The 15642-nt window shown below is 42.3% G+C and overlaps 1 protein-coding gene across 4 annotated transcripts in view; it reads left to right on the plus strand.

The window, feature by feature from the left end:
* Positions 1-765: 765 nt before the first annotated feature.
* GCNT4 (glucosaminyl (N-acetyl) transferase 4) overlaps positions 766-15642 on the plus strand; it is a 102983-nt gene continuing 88106 nt past the window's right edge. The window contains exons 1-2 of one of the 4 annotated variants that reach the window (XM_030193272.1): positions 766-934; positions 1118-1245. The gene's annotated coding sequence lies outside the window, so the exon portion shown is untranslated. Of the gene's footprint in view, positions 935-1016; positions 1049-1117; positions 1246-9825; positions 9932-15642 lie in introns of those variants that run through there. The other 3 variants (XM_030193273.1, XM_030193275.1, XM_030193274.1) reach the window with 3 other exon arrangements.

The raw sequence follows: 15642 nt of genomic DNA on the forward strand, positions 1-15642 counted from the left end.
TATTTTGCCTTCATATTTTTTTATTTCTAGTTCCTTGTGTCATGTCTGTTGTGTCATGTGTTTTTCATGTTTGAGCAAGGTGCAGTATTTTGCTAGCGTGTAGTATTTGCAGCCCTTTTTGTTTTGCTTTTTTTTTCATGAGGTAGTGTATTGGTGTTTTAGCGCCTAGTGTCATTACAGTTCTGCCTTTTCAAGCATAAGGTTGTAGCTCATCCAATCCTTGGAATTAGTGCTGTTATGGTTTAGTAAGGATATGAGTGTGTTTTTGCACAAGTTTGTGTATAGCATTTTGCAGTGGAGAGATTGTGGGATAATGTAATTATATTTAAAAATATCAATTTTTCTATTAAGTATGTATGTGGTTATACTGATGAAGGGCAGCTGTTGGGTATCAAGTGAATTCTAAGGTATTATTTTGTAGGATCCCAAGAGACACTACTCATACTTATATAGACAGTGCGTGCCCATCCATATTAGCTCTGGGCCCACCCAAAAATCTCAGGTCTGGCTACGCCACTGCCCACAGTCTCCAAAAATAACAAAGCCTTTCACTGTCTAAAACAACTGAAACCAGAAAAAGTCAAACAAGCTTTTCTAGCACGTCTGCAGAAGTGTGTGACTTCTCTATGTATCATCTCCGCAAGGGACAGGCAGCAGCAGCCGCCCCGCAATTACTTAAAAGCTGCTGCCAGTTGAAGGGAGGAGAGGGGGCGCTGGGTAGGAGCGCCACTTTTTTTTTTTCTTCCATGACGTCACCGCGAGCTCTTCTCCCTTCTTAGAGTGTCAGTCACACACTTGTAGACAGACAGTCAGATCCCCTTTTACACGGAAGGGAGGAAATAGAAACCACTGAAGCGAGAGAGGGAGGGATGAGTCGGGAGATGTCGATGAGTAGCAGCCGAGTCCACGGCGGCCCTGCTGCGCACACGCCTCCGTAAGTAACTCTTCTTCCTTTGCTTTTTCCTTCCTGCCTCGTTTCTCAGCAGCATCCTTTTAATCGCTACTAAATCGGGCCAACTTTAAAACTTCGGGGCTGGAGCTTTTGAGGGTAAGTAGTAGTAGTAGATTTTGTGCCACGGCGCTCACAACTTTTTTTTTTTTTTGGGTGCTTTGCCAGGTCGCGCTGCCTTGTTGTAGCTGAAGGAGCAGAAGGGGAAGGACTCGATTCTGCGCCAGTGGATACTTTGTAAATAAGTGTGTGTGTGGTTTTTTTTGAATTCATGGACTGTCAAGTATTTTGGAACGGTAGGATCTTATTTTTCATCACTTTCCAGACTTTTAGACTTTGTTTTTGGATTTAAGTAGGAACTCGTTGATTGCATACGCTTAGTTCATACCAAAACGAACGAATTAAACTTAAGTGGAGGAAACGATGTTTCCATTAACTGAAGGTGATGCGCGTCTATGCTGTGCCAGACTGTCTCCTGGCTATTTTTTTATCCAGAGTGAATAGGTCCTGCCTTTTTGCAATGGTAATGTAGATAAACAACCCTAAGCGAGTACATCCAAGGAAGCTCAAGTTCCACGTTAAATGCAGAACTTGTTATCTGCGATTGGTTTATAGCTGTGAACACATATTAACGGTTAATCTCAGGTATTTGTGAATTGTATTAAACAATTATTAATTCCTGCCATGTGGTCATGTGCCCTCAATTGCCCCACGTGTAGTTGTTTCAAAACCTGGCTGTCTCCAGCAAGACTAAACCAGGCCCTTCAGTATAATCTGGGGTGGGGACTTGATATCTCAGAGGAAAGTCACAGCCATACAGAGCCTGTCATCCTCGGCCCACAGTTCATATCCCAGTACATAACTATTACCGTACTGGGACAGACCAAAGGTCCATCAAGCCCAGCATCCTGTTTCCAACAGTGGCCAATCCAGCCTCCAGGTCACAAGTACCTGGCAAGATCCCCAAAAAGTACAATACATTTTATGCAGCTTATCCTAGAAATAAGCAATGGATTTTCCCCAAGTCTATTTTAATAATGGTCTATGGACTTTTCCTTTAGGAAGCTGTCCAAACCTTTTTAAAACCCCGCTAAGCTAACTGCCTTTACCATATTCTCTGGCAACAGATTGCAGAGTTTACTCATTGAGTGAAGAAACATTTTCTCCTATTCGTTTTAAATTTACTACTTTTGCAGCATCATTGCATGCCCCCTAGTCATAGTGTTTTTGGAAAGAGTAAACAAACAATTAATGTTTACCCATTCCACTCCACTCATTATTTTATAGACCTTTATCATATCTCCCCTCAGCCATCTTTTCTCCAAGCTGAAAAGTCCTAGCTGCTTCAGGCTTTCCTCATAGGGAAATCGTCCCATCCCCTTTATCATTTTTGTCACCCTTCTCTGTACTGTTGAGAATTTAGGGGTCCCGAGCCCCCCCAAGAAGGCTAGAGTGACCTTAATCTGACTCCATCTCCAAATAGCATTAGTACTGGGGTAATCAGAGAGTTGTGAAGTTCTAAGAGGAATTGCCACAGAGAGAGACGTTAGGTCTAAGGGACCCGCATTAGTCCGCCTCTCAGCACTGGCAAGGAATAGATACCAGCCTTATGACAAACTGGATTTAGGCTACAGGTTATACAATGCAGCGAATGATAGCCTGATATAGCAAAAGCATTTATACTTACAGCCTTTCATCATTAAGTGAAGCCCACAAATCATCATTTGGAATGAGGAGTTTATTTGCTAAGGTATAAGTCAAATCAGTGATTGACAACAGGCATGTACAATCAATTAATTATAGGAATATAATAAGCTGCAAACAGGTGTTACTTATTTGCTAATGTTTTATAATTTCTTTTACCAATTAGAGGTTTTACAAGGGAAAGCAATTAGGTAATTTGTCAATTCTGCTGGACACATTGGTTTCCCTTGGAGAGAGAGTGGCAACCCTTTTCTCTCTAACTCAAACCAGGAAATACCCTGATTTTTATAGGTGCCCTCAGGATATGGATAATATGACAGTAGATATACCTGATTGGATCTATGCTAATGTCATGGTTGTCACTGATTGGCTCATGCTAATGAGTAGCTTCTATCTTGCTAACATGGTTTTATCTTTAGCTCGCTTGACCACAAATCTTAAGCAAGACCCTGCTCACAGGAAAGTCTCCCTCCTCTCTTGGACAGCTAGTTCCCTATTTTCTCTGCACCTGGCATGACTCACTCATTGCTCAACTTGTTTTTCTAACTTACATTAGAGAAAATTCCACTTTGTAACAGATACGGGCTTCCATTTTGTGTTGAAATCCTCCATTTTGTTTCCATATCTATTAACTTAACTTTTAGGCCTCAATCTGGGCTACAAACTAGGTCATACTTTTCCAGTAAGCTCCCAGTTATGTCAGCCATCAGATTTCTGACTCAGCCAAGGTCTGTAATGGCTTGAGCTCTATGACAGAGCCCTCCACCATTCCAGTGGGGGGGTCTCTGGCTGTACCATAATTATACAGTACCTTTTCTAATTTCACTATATCCAGTTAAAGTGGTCTTTGTATGAAACTGGAGTATAGATTTAATTATACATCTTTCCATATCTAAACTGGAGGCAAATTGTAATTAGATACAGTAGGTATTTCGTACCCAAGAGTGCTTAAAATCCTAAGAAAGGGCTTAATTCTTTAATACATTGTGTTGCTGTTCCTGTTTAACATATGCCTCATTACTTTTGCCAGTGGGGGTCTCTGCTCATAACAGGGGCGTAGCCAGACAGCAGATTTTGGGTGGGCCTAGTCAAGAAGTGGGTGGGCACCAAGTGTTCTCCTCCCCCCCCCCCCCCCCCCCAATGCGATGAGGCCAGTATCAGCAGCTTAGGAAGCTTAGACTGCTGAAGTGGAAAGCAGTGTTTTCAGCACCATCAGGAGGAGGTGTTCAGCTGGCGAAGCTTGGGATCCCCCCTAGCTAGCACTAAATATGTGCTGCTGTTGGGTGGGCCTGAGCCCTAAGTGGATGGGCCCAGGCCCACCTGTGGCTACACCACTGGCTCATAATGCACATTTAAATAGCAATAACATGACATAAATGCAATTTAGTAAATCTAGCCCTGACTCTACCAGAGGTAATGTGGAAATTAGTTATCCAAGTATCAGTGAGCCAACCGGAATTAGAACGCTTGACTTCTCTGGGTCATTATTTTAACCCGTTCTATCCTCCATCAGTGGTGACCTCAGTTCCAGTGCCATAGCAAAAGCATTCACATTGCAATTCCTGTCAGATTCCTATAAATCTGTGAATTATTTGTTTTTTTTTCTCACACTTTTTTTCAGTAGTAGCTCAAGGTGAGTTACATTCAGGTACACTGGATATTTCCCTGTCCCTGGAGGGCTCACAATCTAAGTTTGTACCTGAGGTAATGGAGGGTTAAGTGACTTGCCCAAGATCACAAGGAGCAGCAGCTGGATTTTAACTGGCCACCTCTGGATGCCAAGACCAGTGCTCTAACCACTAGGCCACTCCTTTGGCTGACAAGCTACATAATAGGTACTTTCTCTCTAGTGGCCTCTAGGGTTAAGTCTCTTGCCCAGGGTCACAAGGAGCTGCAGTGCAAATTGGATCCTGTTGCAAATCTCATCACTGATGGGCTGATGCTCAAAATGTGTTACTAGAGGTGATTAGCTTTGGCATTACTGAGTGCAGAATGCTCAGATGGCTCTAGTGTTGGAAACTGGGGCTCATTTTCAAAGACTTACAAAGTTCCATAGCTTACTACTGGCTCATTTTCAAAAGAGAAAAATGTCCAAAAAGTGGCATAAATCTGCATTCAGGCATTTTTCTCACAAAAATGTCCAAATTGGTATTTTTGAAACCAATTTTTAGATGTTTTTCTGTGAAGTCCGTCAAGAAGTGCGTTAAAATAACAAGGGGGCATGTCAGGGGCCTGTTAAGGGCGAGGTCTGGGCATTCCTAACACATGGTCGTTTTTCAGCCATTATGGAACAAAACAAAACCGTCCAGGACTAAAACTAAGACGTTTTGAGCTAGACCTGTTCTTATAACTAAGGCAGCACAAAAAGGATGCAAATCAGGGATGACCGTCCCATACTCCCCCATTGGTCACTGACCTCCTCCAAAAATGTGATTAAAAACATTACTTTCCAACCTTTATGCCAGCCTCAGATGTAATACTCATGTCCATTAAAGCAGTATGCAGGTCCCTGGAGTAGTCTAGTGGTGGGTGCAGTGCACTTCAGACAGGTGGACCCAGACCCATAACTCCCCCTACCTATTACACTTGTGGTAGAAACTGTGAGCCCTCTAAAACTCACCAGAAACCCACTGTACCCACATATAGGTGCCCCCTTCACCCATAAGGGCTATTGTAGTGGTGTACATTTGCGGGTAGTGGGTTTTGGGTGTATTTTTGGGGCTCAGCAGATAAGGGAGCAGCGGTGAGATATATACCTGGGAGCATTTATTTGAAGTCCACTGTAGTGCCCCATTGCTCTCCTGCGATGTCTGTGTGGCCAGTCTACTAAAAATGCAGGCTCCTCCTACATCCCAATGGCATTTTTCCAAGTTTTTCACTTGGACTTTTTTTTTTTTAATGGACCAAAAAGATAAATGCACACAGCACAAAAACATCTAACAAATATTCATTTTCAAAAGAAATTCCCTGCTTGAATTTTGGACGTTTTTAGCAAAACGTCCAAAATTGGACTTAGACGTCATATCGAAAATACGCCTCAATGTGCGTTCCAACGATTAGCGCAAAAAGCATGCAAATGTAGTCAAATGGATGTTAATGAGGTCATTTCTCTCCCAATGTTCAGAGAACAGCGCACAAAACCAAGCTGCCCTTACCGCTGAAAAAGTAATGCTATCTTGGAGCAGGCAGTAGGGTGTTAGAATTGTGAGAAATCTTCTCTTCATTCTTTAAAATCTACTGGGTTTTATTTAATTTGGAAGCAGAAAGAAGCCTGTGGAAGCCCCTAAACACACTGGTAGTGAAAGACCAATGTGTGTGAATTGGAGCAAACCAGAAAATGACAGCACACATTGTCACCCTTTTCCTGCACTTAAATATACAGTGGGGGAAATAAGTATTTGATCCCTTGCTGATTTTGTAAGTTTGCCCACTGACAAAGACATGAGCAGCCCATAATTGAAGGGTAGGTTATTGGTAACAGTGAGAGATAGCACATCACAAATTAAATCCGGAAAATCACATTGTGGAAAGTATATGAATTTATTTGCATTCTGCAGAGGGAAATAAGTATTTAATCCCTCTGGCAAACAAGACCTAATACTTGGTGGCAAAACCCTTGTTGGCAAGCACAGCGGTCAGACGTCTTCTGTAGTTGATGATGAGGTTTGCACACATGTCAGGAGGAATTTTGGTCCACTCCTCTTTGCAGATCATCTCTAAATCATTAAGAGTTCTGGGCTGTCGCTTGGCAACTCGCAGCTTCAGCTCCCTCCATAAGTTTTCAATGGGATTAAGGTCTGGTGACTGGCTAGGCCACTCCATGACCCTAATGTGCTTCTTCCTGAGCCACTCCTTTGTTGCCTTGGCTGTATGTTTTGGGTCATTGTCGTGCTGGAAGACCCAGCCATGACCCATTTTTAAGGCCCTGGCGGAGGGAAGGAGGTTGTCACTCAGAATTGTACGGTACATGGCCCCATCCATTCTCTCATTGATGCGGTGAAGTAGTCCTGTGCCCTTAGCAGAGAAACACCCCCAAAACATAACATTTCCACCTCCATGCTTGACAGTGGGGACGGTGTTCTTTGGGTCATAGGCAGCATTTCTCTTCCTCCAAACACGGCGAGTTGAGTTCATGCCAAAGAGCTCAATTTTTGTCTCATCTGACCACAGCACCTTCTCCCAATCACTCTCGGCATCATCCAGGTGTTCACTGGCAAACTTCAGACGGGCCGTCACATGTGCCTTCCGGAGCAGGGGGACCTTGCGGGCACTGCAGGATTGCAATCCGTTATGTCGTAATGTGTTACCAATGGTTTTCGTGGTGACAGTGGTCCCAGCTGCCTTGAGATCATTGACAAGTTCCCCCCTTGTAGTTGTAGGCTGATTTCTAACCTTCCTCATGATCAAGGATACCCCACGAGGTGAGATTTTGCGTGGAGCCCCAGATCTTTGTCGATTGACAGTCATTTTGTACTTCTTCCATTTTCTTACTATGGCACCAACAGTTGTCTCCTTCTCGCCCAGCGTCTTACTGATGGTTTTGTAGCCCATTCCAGCCTTGTGCAGGTGTATGATCTTGTCCCTGACATCCTTAGACAGCTCCTTGCTCTTGGCCATTTTGTAGAGGTTAGAGTCTGACTGATTCACTGAGTCTGTGGACAGGTGTCTTTCATACAGGTGACCATTGCCGACAGCTGTCTGTCATGCAGGTAACGAGTTGATTTGGAGCATCTACCTGGTCTGTAGGGGCCAGATCTCTTACTGGTTGGTGGGGGATCAAATACTTATTTCCCTCTGCAGAATGCAAATAAATTCATATACTTTCCACAATGTGATTTTCCGGATTTAATTTGTGATGTGCTATCTCTCACTGTTACCAATAACCTACCCTTCAATTATGGGCTGCTCATGTCTTTGTCAGTGGGCAAACTTACAAAATCAGCAAGGGATCAAATACTTATTTCCCCCACTGTAAGTAAAGTCAAAATGAGAAGCTTATATTTAAAGGTGCAGAAAATAGACACTAATGTGTGCTTCGCTTTCGGGTTTACCTGGCTTATGCGCACAAGAGCTGAGTTTAACACAAAACTCTTCTGCGTATGCATCAAGCATGGTCCCCTACTTGCTTTCGCTTTTACAGCATGCATTTCCTTTGAGCGTTGGCGAGCTAGTTTTCTGTGCTGTTCCGGAGGTGTAGGTTCTGCGCTGTTGGCTTTACCATGGGAGTTAGCATTGGCCCATGAGTTTGGCAAGAACACGAGAGAAAGTTCTTTATGGCCCCCTGTGGGGCTAAATAACCAAGGGCCCTGTTTACTAAGGCGCATTAGTGTTTTTAGCGTGCCTACAGTTAGCATGCGCGCTAACCATGTAGGGACCTATAGGAATATTGTAGGTGCGTACACTGTTAACGTGTGTACATGGTTAACGTGTGTTTAAAAACATTAACGCGCCTATAACGCTGCTTAGTAAACAGGGCCCCAAATGTTTAGTTTTCAATGTGGTACTCGGTGATGATTTTCTACTGTTACTAATCCAGACCTTTTTCAAATTATAGCAAATTCATGCTTCACAATTTAAAAATTATTAAATTTAATTATGGAAAGTAAATTTGCTACTCTTCATGACTCTGTGGTTATAGTGAAAATCTCTAGGTGCCACAGACCTTTTTTTTATAGCATTTTTACATAATAAGGAAAACATTTTTACAGAAAACTTTTATATAAAAGAAAAAATACTAATATACAGTAATATACCAACAAATACTAGGAAAATTAAATGTCACTCAAGGCCATGTTTAATTGTATCAAAGATTTAAAGAAAGGGGGGAAAAAACAAACAGAAAATGTATTAAAATGTCGTAGGCCTAGCAGTAATAGTAACAAAGAGCTAACATTTATTCTCCTGACTCTCATTTAGTTACCAAAAAAGGCAGAAAGAAGTGAAGGTTCAAAGAACTCACATTTAGTGGACTTATATCTAGTGATACTTTTAAAAGGATATCTTAAGAAAAAGGTAGCTTCAATTTAAAGAACACCTGGTTTTTAGCAACAAAATTTGCCTACGTCAGCATTGGGCATCTCTTAAAACATCAGGAAATAATTGAATCTTAAAATCCATGAACATTTATTTTTAAAGTACATTCTCAACAAGCATACTTTATCAAGAGTTAAAGCCACAGAGGCTATCAAAGTTGCCACTGTGGCTACTTCTGAGTCCGAAGTTTCTAATACCGCAGACACATCCAAAGAAGTCTGCTGTTCATAGATTTCTCAGAGAGATGATCAACTTGAGAGAAAGGAGAAAGTTTATCCTCTGGAATTTCCAAAATTTCCATCAAGTAAACATTTCACCATATCCCTGGATGTAACTGCAAAAACCCTGGGGAAATTCACAAAGTGAAGATTATTACGCTTAGCATAAATTTCTAGGGCTTCGCATATTTCTCAAGTTAGTCATATCCTTCACCATTAAAGATTGTAAATTTAGAATGTCAGAAAAATCCTTAATAGTCTGATCAGCATGAGAAGCCAGTACCTTCACTTCTGTTTGTCTTGCCCGCTTTTATTTCAACTTGATTCAGTTTTTGCGAGAGAGCATGATTTTTGGGGGGTGGGGGGGGGGGGGAGTCTTACCAAAATCCGATATTAACCACAATGAATCCAGGGTTACTTCAGTGGGCTTCCTCTGTTTAAAAAAAAAAAAATCCCTGAATAGGAATCACTGACCTTGTTGAGGTTGACCACTTTCCAATGCCACTTTGGTGACTCCTCCTTCCCCCATGCTGGAACTTGCCATAGCAGTCTCACCCCGAGGGAAGCAATAGAAATGTCTCCCTCTGCTCCCTCTGTTGAAGGCTACTTGTGTTCTTTTTGTTTACCTGCTTAAGAAAATCATAGCCAGGAATTGCTGATCCAAAACTTTTTTTAAATGCTTCTGGTTGCTGACATTGGACAACTGGGAGCCAATTCCTTCAGCTGCTGAAGAGAGGAAAAGCCCCATGGTACTCGGTATAACCCATTCTGCCAGCCACCGAAGAGGAGGGTAGTCAGGGAAGTTGGCCATTGAAGAAAGGAGGCCTGCTCACCACTGAAGCAGCTCAGGAATGTGGAGAAGGAAAACAGCACATGATGGAGATGGATCTGGAACTTTCTAAATGATTTTACTTCTTGTAGGTCACCTCATATTATCTTTCCTGGACCAGCAATGAGGGGACGAATGAAGGTCTGGAGAAAAGGGTGAAGAAAAGGTTGCCTGAGGCAACTCCTCACTCCATGACTGGTACCTTTTTTTTTTTCCTTTCTATCATTTTTTTATTTAAGAAAGCCAGTGCTGATAACTCAGTTTTGTTTTCACATTTTTATTGATCTGATAATTATTTTTGTTGGCTCAGTTCTTCTTGCTCCTTTTGGGCCTTAAGTTCCATCAGAACCATCTTCTACTGGGCTTACAGCACCATGAACCTTTATTTAGAACTACCTGTAGATTCCCTACCCCCACCCCTAACGTAAAAAACTAACAGCTCGTGTGAGCCAGCTCCAGCACACCACTGCATATATTATAAGCCCTCTGGGGTAGGGAGATACTTACTTCCTAGACCTGTATGTAACTCACCTTGAGCTTGGGTTTTGAAAAGGTGAATAATGAAATGTAAAATGCAAATTAATTGAAAATCAAATAACATTTTTAATATCTCCCCCCCCCCCCCCCCCCGCTTTTACAAAGCCACGTGGTAATGCTGACACAGCTTATTCACTTTGAATGTGCTGTGTCAGCATTACTGCACCATTAGTGGGGCTTTGTAAAAGGAGGGGGGGCTAAAAATTAATTTCTTAGGAAGTATTTAGTAAATTTGATTAGGTCATTAAGGGGGCCCTTTTACTAAAGTGTATTAAGCATTTAGGGCACAATTCTATCTATGGCACCTAAAATTAACATGTGATAGGCAATTATGCTTAAGCGTATTCTAATTACAGTGCATAAATTTACACATGGTATTTAGAATACGCTTAGGCGTAGTTCATGTGACTACATCTACATGCGTCCATTTACACCAAGGAAAAGCTGGTGTAAATCCCTGCACGTAGATTTACATACACTGGCCCATATTTTATAACAACGCACATAGATTTTTGGAACACCCAAGAAACGCCCATTTCCATGCCTCTATGCACAATTTGTTTTGCTTGTGCATGTTAGAATTTAGGCGCAGTCCATTACAGAATATATTTAGCAATGTTTGCGCATAAATTCTAAATACAGTGCACTCCATTTAAGTCCACGTTGAATAAGCGCATGCTCTGTTTAACTGCATGCCGTACTTCGGTCCCGTTTTTTGTACCATCAATTTCTATGGGGACAAACTTCAGTTTAGCGCACCACTGATAAGTGCAAGATTTGCTTATATGCATGGGTTAAGACCGCTCCTCTGCAGGAAAGACTCCGCATAAGCGCACACATGGAATATGGAAGCTGATTGGCACTTGACAAAGGGGCGATAAATTTGAAACCTCATTGGTTAACTGCCACAGGCAGAATAAGCGAAAGAATGTTGTTAAGAGTGTACACTGGAGGAGTCGCCGTCGTCATCGCACAACTATAAGACTTTAACACAGGTTGAACAAATAGAAGTTTTTAAAAAATTAGAACACATAGTCAAGCATCTATTGCTAAAGAATATGGTGTCAATCCCAGTGAAATTTCACATATCTTGAAGCAGAAGATAATGTTCACAAACTTAACTTCATAGGTTCAGTGGGATTGAGGTCTCTTTCCCCTTCGGTCTCCTTCACCTCCATATCTACTGAGGTTTCATCTGGTTTAAAAGGTGTCTGCTCACAGTCCAAGGGCTCAAGATCCTCCCCTTCCTGTCTCAGCCTCCTCCCTTCTACTTCCACCCCTCTATTGGGCTGGGGGGGCAAGGATGTTTAGACAGGAGATGAAGTGATGTCAAAACGCTGAAACCAATTAGGTCAGTCTGAGTTTTCCCTTCCCTGCACAGCCGTTATCCCCATCTACTCAAAAGCAAGCAAACAAACCTATGAGCTGTTGTCATTCTTTATTGTTGGTAGCATTTTCATACATTCTAGCTTGTGCAGCATACGGATGTACACAGAGGAAGCATAAAAACGGGATAACTTTTCATAAGTAGAGTAGTAATTTGTTATAAATGTTAATCAGTGGTCAGTTGGAGGGGCTGGTTACAGGGACACCCTAGCACGTGTTAAATTCGTGCAGAGATTTTTTTTTTTTAAATCCTGGTAATGGGCCACTAAAACAGACATCATGTTATGAGAATCAGGTGCTCAACATTAAGAGTTTCTATTTTATTTATGACAGTCATATTCCACATTTAACCTGGGAGCATTTGAATTTTTTTTTGTTTGTTTTTACCTGTGCCTAGGTGGTTTGTGGTAACTTGCTCCTTCTGTTTTGAAGAATGCAGTGGTATATTATAAAAATGCACTTAATATTGTTTACTACTATTATTTACTACTGGTTGATATACTGCAAGTCAACTTCATTCTTTGTATTATAATTACACGCCTGTGTCTTCCTCTTATGGTAGCTTTTGTTAATTAAATCTGTGTCAGAAAAATATTTGCAAGTGCGATTTTATTATGCAGGCAAACAATACACCGCCAAAATACAAAATACCAAGCAGCACAGTATTAGTTGCCAAGTTTATACAAAGTTGATTATTTTCAGTGGAAAATATCTGTTGGCTGCCTGCTATGTGAATATTTCATCACTGATTTGCTACCAAGTATTACATATTTAGGGCATATTCCTTAAACATAGATTGTTTACATTTGTTTATCTAGACCTTACATGCACATAGTATTGCTTATTAAACCTGAAAGCAAAACCAGAGTATGGTTAAATAATTTGGTATAAACTGTGTTGTTTGACTTTACGTCTTATGAAATGCTTTGAGTCCTACTGATCTGTACATGTGTTATTTTGGCAGGTGGAAACAGGTGGGCTTATAGTGAGGGGAGTACGGGAGGGGGAGGGCTCTTGGGGTAAAAGTAATTTTTTTTTATTGTGCCATGTTGGATGGTTTACTGTTTTTTCTTCTGTATGAAACTTATCAACCAACATGTTTTGCTTTTTAATAAAGATGATTAAATCATAAAAATAAGTTTTGGATGTTACTGAATTGTATTATTCTGTCTCAAGGTATTTCCAGTTTTGACACAATATAAGCCATCACAAGAACAAAATATAGGAAAACCAATGGGCTGCATTAGGGGCTTATAGCCCATTTAGTTATGTTTCCACAAATGAGAGATCTATTTGACAGAAAATATTTTTATTATTTTGACTTATAAACGACTTGTCCATGAAACATGTTTAAATAGAATAATCCATTTGTGTATCTAAAAGATGAAGATGTGATTACATGTGCCCCAATGAAAGGAGAGTTTAATTCTACTTCCATTTAATTTGAATATATTCCATCATCTTTATAACAGCATGCTTCCCAAGGTAGATTACAACAACATTTAAGATGAACCCATCAGGAAACAGGATATCCTCACTGAAATTTGGCCATCTGTATGGTATACAATCCAGCTTATAATCGAAAGAGAAAAACGCCTATATTGCGACCCAAATTGGGAGATGGGCGTCTTTCTCCTGTGGGCGCCCAAATCTGTATAATTGAAAGCCGATTTTGGGCGTTTCCAACTGCAATCTGTCGCGGAAACGGGTAAAGTTGATGGGGGCGTGTTGGAGGCGTGGTGAAGGCGGAACTGGGGCGTGGTTATCGGCCGAGGAGAGATGGGCGTCTTTAGCTGATAATCGAAAAAAAAGGCGTTTTTACCGCGATTTTGGGTCACTTTTTTGGACCCTTTTTTTTTCACGAAGAGGTCCCAAAAAAGTGCCCCAACTGACCAGATGACCACTACAGGGAATCAGGGATGACCTCCTTGGATTCCCCCAGTGGTCACTAACCCCCTCCCACCAAAAAAAAACCACTTTACAAACTTTTTTTCCCAGCCTGTATGCCAGCCTCAAATGTCGTACCCACCTCCATGACAGCAGAATGTGTTCTATCCTGTGACAGCCTTTCCCTGGTTCTGATGTGGCTCTCGGGTGAGTGTGACACCTTTTCTGTTATGCGCACTGCAGAGTCACATCAGCAATGCATTGTGGTTGGTGTAGGGTATTGGGCTCCGTGATTCCACTAGCTTGTGGCAAATGCTCATGATGTTGGTAGTTGGTAGGCTCTACTCCCATGATGCTTTTCCCCCTGCTTACTGGGTCAGAGTGTGCCTTGTTTTGTTTCCGGTAGTCCATGAGGTAGTGGCCATTTTTGTAAGAAACTTTTAGATCCCTTTCACGTGTTAGCCACGTTACAGAACTTAGTTCTTCCTTTCAATGTGGCTGAAAGAGGGCATTGTACAGCATTCTGCCAGCTCTGACCTACTGCTCATCTCAGTACCAGGGAGACTCGTTGCTAGTGGGGCACAACCTCTGATGTGCAGTTAACTGTGAGTACGCGTGCTTATTCCAATAAAGGAAGTTTTCGGAGAGATTAGTCTTCAGATGTCAACTGGTGTGCCAATGTTATATAGCAGCAACCAGTCCTAGAGGCCTGCGTGTATGCAGGTCCCTGGAGCACTTTTAGTGGGTACCGCAGTGCACTTCAGGCAGGCGGACCCAGGCCCATCCCCTCCCTACCTGTAACACTTGTGCTGGTAAATGGAGGCCTGCAAAACCCACTGTACCCACATGTAGGTGCCCCCTTCACCCCTAAGAGCTATGGTAGTGTTGTACATTTGTGGGTAGTGGGTTTTAGGGGAGGGGGGTTGGGGGCTCAGCACCCGTGGTAAGGGAGCTATGCATGTGGGAGCGTTGTCTGAAGTCCACCGCACTGACCTCTAGGGTGCCCAGTTTGTGTCCTGGCATGTCAGGGGGGCGAGTGTACTATGAATCGTGGCCCCTCCCATGACCAAATGGCTCGGATTAGGACGTTTTTGAGCTGGGCATTTTTAGTTTCCATTATCGCAAAAAAAAACAAATGCCCAGCTGAAAAACGTCCATTTTTTCAAAAATATGGTCTGTCCCGCCTCTTCACATACCCGTTTTTGGACATAGACGCCCATGGAGATAGGCGTTCGCGTTCGATTATGCCCCTCAATGTATTTTTAGTGAAGAAAAATGAGCACAAAATACAGAGTTTAAAATAGCTGTTTCTACAAGCTATAATAATTTTTAAGCTGTTTTAGTGATATTCAATTATTTCATGATATTTATATCTACTACTACTACTAACTAGCATTTCTAAAGTGCTACTAGGGTTACGCAGCGCTGTACAATTTAGACATAGAAGGACGGTCCCTGCTCAAAGAGCTTACAATCTAAAAGACAAGAGAACAATCTAAAGACAAGTGAACAATCTAGAGGACGAGTGAACAGTTAATCTGCTGTCTATCTAGAGCGGTTAGGCGCCGAAGGCAGCATAGAAGAGGTGAGTTTTAAGCAGAGATTTGAAGATGGGTAGGGAGGGGGCATGGCGTATGGGTAAAGGAAGATTGTTCCAGGCATAGGGTGAAGCAAGGCAGAATGAGCGGAGCCTGGAGTTGGCAGTGGTGGAGAAGGGTACTGAGAGAAGGGCTTTGTCCTGTGAGCGGAGGTTACGGGCGGGAACATAGGGGGAGATGAGGGTGGAGAGGTAGTGAGGAGCCGCAGACTGAGTGCACTTGTAGGTAAGGAGGAGGAGCTTGAATTGTATGCGATATCTGATTGGAAGCCAATGAAGTGACTTGAGGAGAGGGGTGATATGAGTATATCGGTTTTGGCGGAATATAAGACGTGCAGCAGCGTACTGAACTGATTGAAGGGGGAATAGATGGCTGAGTGGGAGGCCGGTGAGGAGTAAGTTGCAGTAATCAAGGCGAGAGGTAATGAGAGCGTGGACGAGAGTTCTGGTGGTGTGCTCAGAGAGGAAAGGGCGAATTTTGCTGATGTTGAAGAGGAAGAAG

This window comes from Microcaecilia unicolor, chromosome 2 (assembly GCF_901765095.1).
Source record: "Microcaecilia unicolor chromosome 2, aMicUni1.1, whole genome shotgun sequence".
NCBI classification, from domain to species: Eukaryota; Metazoa; Chordata; class Amphibia; order Gymnophiona; family Siphonopidae; genus Microcaecilia; species Microcaecilia unicolor.